The 7,809-nt window shown below is 34.5% G+C and overlaps 1 long non-coding RNA gene across 1 annotated transcript; it reads left to right on the top strand.

Moving 5' to 3' along the window:
• Positions 1–4,332: 4,332 nt before the first annotated feature.
• LOC145169442 (uncharacterized) lies at positions 4,333–5,635 on the top strand. Its single transcript, XR_013742485.1, has 4 exons — positions 4,333–4,622; positions 4,728–4,920; positions 5,009–5,288; positions 5,409–5,635. It is a non-coding gene; the product is annotated as an uncharacterized LOC145169442 (long non-coding RNA).
• The last annotated feature ends 2,174 nt before the right edge of the window (positions 5,636–7,809 follow it).

The raw sequence follows: 7,809 nt of genomic DNA, 5'->3' as shown, positions 1-7,809 counted from the left end.
AGGTCCTCATATTTGGGTGGAAAATCCTAGATTCATAAAATCATGATATCTATACAAAATAATGAGAAAGGTGCAAGCTTTATACCTTTCCCAGAAACTCTGAAGAGAAACAATCTCAGATCTAGCAGCACCTTCTTGACCCTTGGCTTGGAATTCTTCTCTCCTCTTCACAATATGCACCAAACACTCACAATTAGCCAAGCACTCTCTCTCAAATCTCAAAGGTCGTCTAGGGTTTGTTCTCAGGGAAGTGTAGCCGCAAATGAGGCTATAAGTGTCTTTAAATAGGCCCCAACCCCCGTAAATTAGGGTTTCTCTACCCAACACCTACTCGGCGAGTTAACTCTTTGACTCGTCGAGTCCACTCATTAAATCCACGTGGCCAACCCGACCCTAATCGGCGAGTTGGACTTACAACTCGTCGAGTCACTCCATAAATCTCAAAGATAAACACACACATTAATGCATCTGAAAGTCCGGATGTTACAAAGAGCAATTAGTATTCTCACTAATGAAGTGATATTTTTTAATACCTTGCTTCTCAATTACTCATGATAGTCAATTTTATCAAGAAAAACAAAATAACCTGAAAACGGTTACATTTAATACTACCTTTCGATCCCAAACATTAGTAGCGGAGCCAGAAATTTTGATATAGAGGTACAAACATTATTAATATATATTCTATATAGTTATCCTATCGCAGACATTAAAATACATGATGCAATCTTTTTAGTTGAGGGTAGAATAACATAGAAACATGTTTACAAATAATTTTTTTTATATACATAAAACAATTTTTTTGGGGATGCTGTAGTACCCCAAGGCCCCATATATCTCCGCCCCAACATCCTCTTGTATAAATAAACGAGGAATTGTAATCTCGTTGTAAACATGTCATTGCCATATTATTTAGGGTAAATTACACCAATCGTCCCTCGTGTATATGCCAAAAAGTGTGTTTAGTCCCTATTTTCAAAAATTAACTCGAACCGTCCCTGTATTATGTTTTTTTCACTCGGGCAGTCCCTGAACACATAAAATGACTATTTTACCCTTAGTAATTTCTTTTTTATATTTTTATTATTTGTTTATCATTTTTTCTAGAATAAAAAAAGAATAAAATAAAATAAAATAAATACCCTCCCCCCCCCCCCCCCCCCCCCCGCAATTACACGTCAAACCCTACTCTTTCCCTTCAGTTTCCCGACATCCCCTTTCACCTTTTCCGACCACCAGGAGGAGTGTAGATGGGAGCACACAAGTGGCAATGATGACTCCATCTCCGTCAATCTTCTAACAACCACCAACCTTAATTTCCGTCTCTTTTTCCCTTTCTCTCGTACCATCACACATGAAATCCCCAAATAGAGCTCCAATCTTACATAGACGGTGGTTCCGACACCCTATGTCGCGGTACTTTATCTCACACTAATTGGGGCATTTCAGAAATCAAGATTGAGTAATTTGAAATCAAAGAAAGGAGTGTATGGTTCTTTTATTCAAACTCGTTTAAGATGGTGGTGGCATATACAGATATCGATAGGGAAGAAGATGATGTTGGTGGCAACAAAGAAGGTCTCGTTGGAGCCTTACCAGAGACAATCCACGCAGTAATCGGATTTGCATCACCGTCGCTCATCTCCTCCTCCTCCATCTCTGTCGCCGCCTACTTTCAGGTTAAGAACCCTAAATCCTTTCCTGATTTCGAATTAAAAATTGCCATGCCCTGATTCTTCCTTCTTGATTTGCCTTGATTATTCTTTCCTAATTTGTTGATGGATTTTCCGATGGAGGCTGCTGGTGGTGTTAACAGTAAATGTGGATGGTTCAATGGTGGTTTGAGTATAGGTTGCTAGTTCGGTGAATAAGGTAGTAGTTTCTAATTATTTTTAGTGAAACACTTGCTTTGAACGGAGGAGTGGATGGGATGAAGTGAGGGGTGGCAGTGGTGCTCTATTTTCCGGTGAGGGGTAGTGATGGTGCTATAATTTCCGAAGGTGGTTAGATTACCTGTGGTGGTGGTGGTCAGGTCTTCAACAAAATAGAAAAATAATTAAAAATGTCAAAAATGTTAAAAATAAATGAAAAGGTAAAGGAAAAGGGCATTTTAGTCTTTTTATGTGTCATAAGGGATTAAACGTGCAAATTTAAACTAACGGGGGATGAAACGTGCAACTTTTAACGACACGAGGGACGGTCCGAGTTAATTTTTAAAAATAGGGACTAAACACGCTTTCTGACATATATACGAGGGCCGATCGATGTAATTTACCCTATTATTTAAGTCATGGATATAGATATATGGGTTAACATGATAACATTAGTACATCACCCATTATTCCTTTTTAGCAGACTCATTGTCACTTTCTTGGACCGATTAAGGAATGAGTGGACTCGACAGCCATATTTTTCTTTTCATTTGAATAGTTCGACCTCCGTTCCGTGTTCGTTTTTCTCAAACCCGAAGTAATCTAATCTTCCTCACGAATCTCTCTGCCTCCTTCGGCAACAACGAAGTTTTGGAGTGAGAATTAACTCTTCATTTCTATTTCATTATCTACACTATGTGTTTCGATGGAAAATTAGGGTTTTCTTTTCGTTAGGGTTTTTTCCGATGAAAATTTGGACCATCCAGTGATGCAAATCTTCACTTTGATTTCCCTTATATTGATCCTTTTCTTGTCACAAGCTTTATTTGTTTATGTTTCAAATATTATGGGTATGGTGATTGTGGCCATATATTCATTGGTGTTTAAGGTTTACATTCATTGGTGCAGGTGCTAATGTCAAAAGTGGTGAATCTTATAAAGTGAAGCTTAGAGGACGTTATTTGCGTCTCAGACATGTATGTATAACTTTACCTTTTGGAAAAGGGATATAATATTTTGCTACATTTACAACTAGCTAAATTTTTTGTTTTTTGCATGTTTACTCAGGCTGCGATAGGAGAATTTAAAGGTGATCCACAAGAGTGTGTTGAGTTGGACATTACTGTAGATCACAAAAAAATTCCATTAGCAAAGCTTTACCCATGTAAGCGACCCCAACAACCACTACGATGGGTGATTGACAAAGATTTCACCATTTCTCACAATTTGAACGATGGGATTGTTATCTTCTACGGAAGCACAACTAGCAAATGTTTATATCGCCCTGGATATCCTTCTTTTAAATGTTTTACTAACTTAGTCTATATTATTTCAATATTGAAGTTTGGTGTTGTTTTGTTTTACTCCTTGATCAATTTGTTTGTGTGTTGCGTGTGATCACTGTCTATGAATATCCTCATGTTTCAGATTCAGATTCAGATTCAGAATTCGACGAGGTCGATGAAGAGTCACAAAAGAATGTTAGTTTTGACATTTATAATTCAGAGAGAGTTTTTGTGAATGATATTTGGTTTATATATGTATATACATGTAATGAATTTATATATTGATAGGAAGCACGAAACGAGGAGGAAGAAACAAGTCATGTGATAGAAGGTATTGTTTTGTTTTTTTGTTAAAAGTCTTCATATATGTATGAATCTAAAACCTGATTTGAGAATTGACGAATATGCCCTTAAACCTTGGATAATGTTTTAGAAGCAACTCACGAAGTGTCAACAACAGCAAAAGAGTGTATGGACATTGTGAAAAATTTCCCGGGTTTTGAAGAAGGTTCATCGGGATATTTGGAAGCACTATATGTCTTCCTAAACAAGTCAGCTCGTGAGAACTTTATGATTCCACAGGCTCACGAAACAAAGATGGAGTTTCTAAAGATGGTAATAGAGAGCAATAAGGGAATTCCTTTTGTTGGACAGTTATGAGGGAGTCTCAAAGAACAAATGAAACATGTTTCAAAAGTGTGTATAGTTTCCTGAGATCCTTTTTTTGATACTATATCAATCCTCATGTTGTTGGGTGTGAAGAAACTGAAAACATGTTTGCTTAATTCTGCATCCCACACTTTGATGAAATATTTATATTGATGAAACTTTATTAATTATAAAAATATGGAATAAATGATGAGGATATATATATAGGAAGACAACCAAAACAAATACCTGAAAGCTCAGCAACATATTCATCTCAGCAAATGTAAAATCCATATTTGCAATGTCTTGAACTTGTTTAAACATCCAATTTTGTTGCAGTAACTTTAGATATTGATATACAATCTATCTGCATATTTATCAAACAAGATCTTTGATAAATCCAAAAAAGATAGACGATTAATTATATATATAATAAATCGAGAGGACACCTAAGAACAGTACTTTCTTGGATTTTCTAATTTGGCCACAAAACTTTATGGCGTTTAGATTTTGACCACATAAGTTTTGGTAGTCATATTTTGCCCCTTTCCCTTGCTTAATCTTCTTCCACCGCCATTCTTTTCCATCACCGACTCAGGCGATTAAAATATCGGTCCTTACCCTACCGGCTCTCATCTTCTTGAACCATCGCTATTCCCTCTCAAAGGATTAGAGTAAAGGCGAGACACGAAAGCACCCTGAACTCATAGGGTGAAGACGAGGAAGCATTCAAAATTTCAGGGGCTTTGCTTCATCTACTTCCTGGATTTGACTTCCCATCGATCCGCTAGCATCGATTTAGGGATTATTGTTCCAGGTATGTAGCCGATTTGAAATATCTATTGATTTAAACTCATTTAGTTAGTGTGTGTTTGTTGGTAAAATCAAAACCGATGACGGGATGGAATCAAATTGAATGTAGGAAAAGGAGATTGAGGGTATTTGGTTGGACCGGACCTAAGAACAAACCCAAATTTGATATTTCAAAAAATGTAACCGAGAACCAATTCGTCGGATTTGGAAGGCGTTCTAGAGAAAAGGAAGACGATGGAGGAGGCAAGAAAGAAGACGGTGACGGAAGGAGTTGACTGCATCATTCCGATGAGTAGTACCAGGTAGGGTTTAATTATTATCAATAACAAATTGTTCTGTATCAAAATTTTCAATTTTTTCTATTTAATCAGTTGCTATCTAACACTGCAGGAATGTAAGAAATGTTCATGAAGCATGGTTTGCCAATGAAGATGCAGTTTGTAAAGCTGTTGGCATGTTGGATAATACCAATATCAAGCCACCAAAAGATGGAGAGGAAAGTTAGGATAAAATAGTAAATAACTTAATGTTTCAGACTTTCAGTGAAGTTTTTAATCCTTATCTTTGTATCATTTGAAGCAACCTTGTGGGATTTGCTTTGAATCATATACACTTGATAATGTTAGCACTGCTGCTTGTGGTCATCCTTTCTGTAACACATGTTCGCCAGGTTTGTATTGATAATGCTCTGTGTTTTTGTTTCATTATACATTTATAACTTATAAGTTTATAATTGGTACACCGAATTACTGATTTCTGTTTTTTTTAACGTTTTTATTGATTGGGGTAGCTTACATTAGCAAATCTATCAATGATAGTCCTGATTGTTTGACTTTGAGATGCCCAATTCCATCTTCTCGTGCTGTTGTTGATGTGGACATGGTCAATATGTTGACTTTAGATGAAGATAAGAAGAAATATCGTTGTTACCTTCGTAGAACGTATGATCTATAGTTTGTACATATCTTTTATTTAAGAATTCTAAATCTGTAGGTTTGTAAAATAAAATTTTTATTATCCATCTTTGCTCATCTGTCTTTCATATTCTTTGAAAGTCATATGAGAAACATGGATATTGTTTTACTATTATATCCATTCCGTTCAAAAACTTTATTAAAAATAATTTGTTAAATTATTTTGAAGCAATTGAAGCAATTGATAATAACAGAAAAAAAAAGTAAGCAGGGAACACTACCATAAACAGTGGACAATTCAAGTAGAAACCAATGAAGTTACAAAACCTGCAAACAGTAATTAATGATCATCAGAAAAAACATTACAATACATACACAGATAATAAAAAAAACATAATAGACAATACTAAAAGACAGAGGTCACCAAAAACCAGAAACTCATAAAAAAACGAAGTTAAACACAATGAAAATGCGAACAAGATTCAAGCGGTTCTGGAATGTCTGAAACAAAAGGGTATTTTGATCCAAAATAAAAAGGTTATAATCTTTTTTTTTTTAACTTTTTTCTTCGATAAATGAGTAACATGGACAATTTTTTTTTTCTTTTGAAATTTGAACTCTAAAACTAATGTTGTCGTGGGTGTGTGTAAGTTCTGTTCATATAAGTTTAGTCCTTCACCAAAATTGATATTATTTTTTAAATATTTTTTCATATAAGTTTAGTCCTTCACTAAAATTGATCTTTTTTTTTTAAATATTTTTTCGATAAAAGGGTAACAGTACCAATTCCTTTCCTTTTTGAAATTTGATCTCTTAGTTTCTTATGTGTATTTGAGATTTTTTTTGGTGATTTGCCGCCCAAATATAGTAGTGTACTTTCTAATATACTGCATGAGAAGGCCACCATTTGTATGGTGAGTTTGAATCAATGACTGGCCAGTAATAATTTGGTTAATTTGGTCAAGACTGATGTATTTTGTTTTGTAGGAATGGCCAAGTGCCATAGCTGATGAAGCTTTCCGGGATGATGTTTTCTCTTGGTTTTGGCAAGCATGTTGATGTTTTCATGTATGTAATGAAATCCTCATTTGTACATAAATAAATAAAATGTACTCCCAACATACTGTGATACATAGTTACACTAATTAGCATCAACAACATACTTTAAAAACGAATACCCTCCAACCCTCGCAACGCGAGAGAATCTTTTCTAGTTTACATGATAAGAAAAGACTGAGTTTAATTATTACATTTTCAAGACCAGAGTCGGTGCCAAAAACATATGCCCACTGTAAACATAAGTTTGCTTTTAACATTTTTTTTAATTGAAAGCAAATTTATTATCTTCAAGAAAATATAGTGGTTTACCATGCCATATGAGATGTGCCACATAGTCTTTGCTTTCTTTGTGTAGTCTTTTCGAAGGATAGATCAAGAATATGGACATCTTTAACGGCCTCTAAACGGTAAAATTTTCCGAGACTCCAAATGGGGGAGTTTTTGACGATAATAGGGTTATTGAAGAAAATATTTACAATTTTAGTGTACTTTAAAAAATATTTACCATATTAGTATTATTTTTTTTTAATTTTCAGCTTTTCTTAATGGTTTTTTATTTTAATTATCCAATTTTTTTCTTTTTCTTTTTTATTTTACCTTTTTACTGTTTTATTATTTTTTTAAATAACAGTTTTTATTTTATTTATTTTCTTTTATTACTGTTTTTTTTAAATAACAATTTTTTTTTATTATTTTTATTTTTTTTTATTGACAAAACTTCAAAAATGGTCCCTATGGTTTTCGAAACTCTGAAATTTAGTCCCTAATTTACAAAAACCTCACAGATGGTCCCTGTGGTTTCAAAACTTTTAACAAATGGTCCTTCTCGCTAACTCCGTTAGCTTTTGACCGTTAACTTAAGAGTATTTTCGTCATTTTACTATGACAAAGACCATTTATGAAACTGTCTTATTTAAAAAAAAAAAGAAAAAGAAAATATTTTTTTTAAAATAAAGGTTCCCACATCTCTCTCACACACACATAAAAAGAAAGTCAAACCCCCACCAAATTGTTTTTCTTCCCCAATCTAGATCTGAATAACACACATACATACTTCCAGGTCATATGAATACCCGTCTTCTCCATTCACTTTGATTCGAAAGGCAAACATGATTCCGTCACTTTTAGCTTTCCCTTCTCTCCACAACCTGAATCTTGATGTACCCAAGACAAACCCACTAACTCACCGGTGGCCACCGTGTCCTCTCATATCTTGAC

This window comes from Lactuca virosa, chromosome 4, assembly GCF_052849685.1.
Source record: "Lactuca virosa cultivar CGN04683 chromosome 4, Lactuca_virosa_CGN04683_v6, whole genome shotgun sequence".
In the NCBI taxonomy this organism is placed as follows: domain Eukaryota; kingdom Viridiplantae; phylum Streptophyta; class Magnoliopsida; order Asterales; family Asteraceae; genus Lactuca; species Lactuca virosa.
The sequence above is the reverse complement of the archived record's forward strand: the minus strand, read 5'-3'. Positions and strand labels throughout refer to the sequence as shown.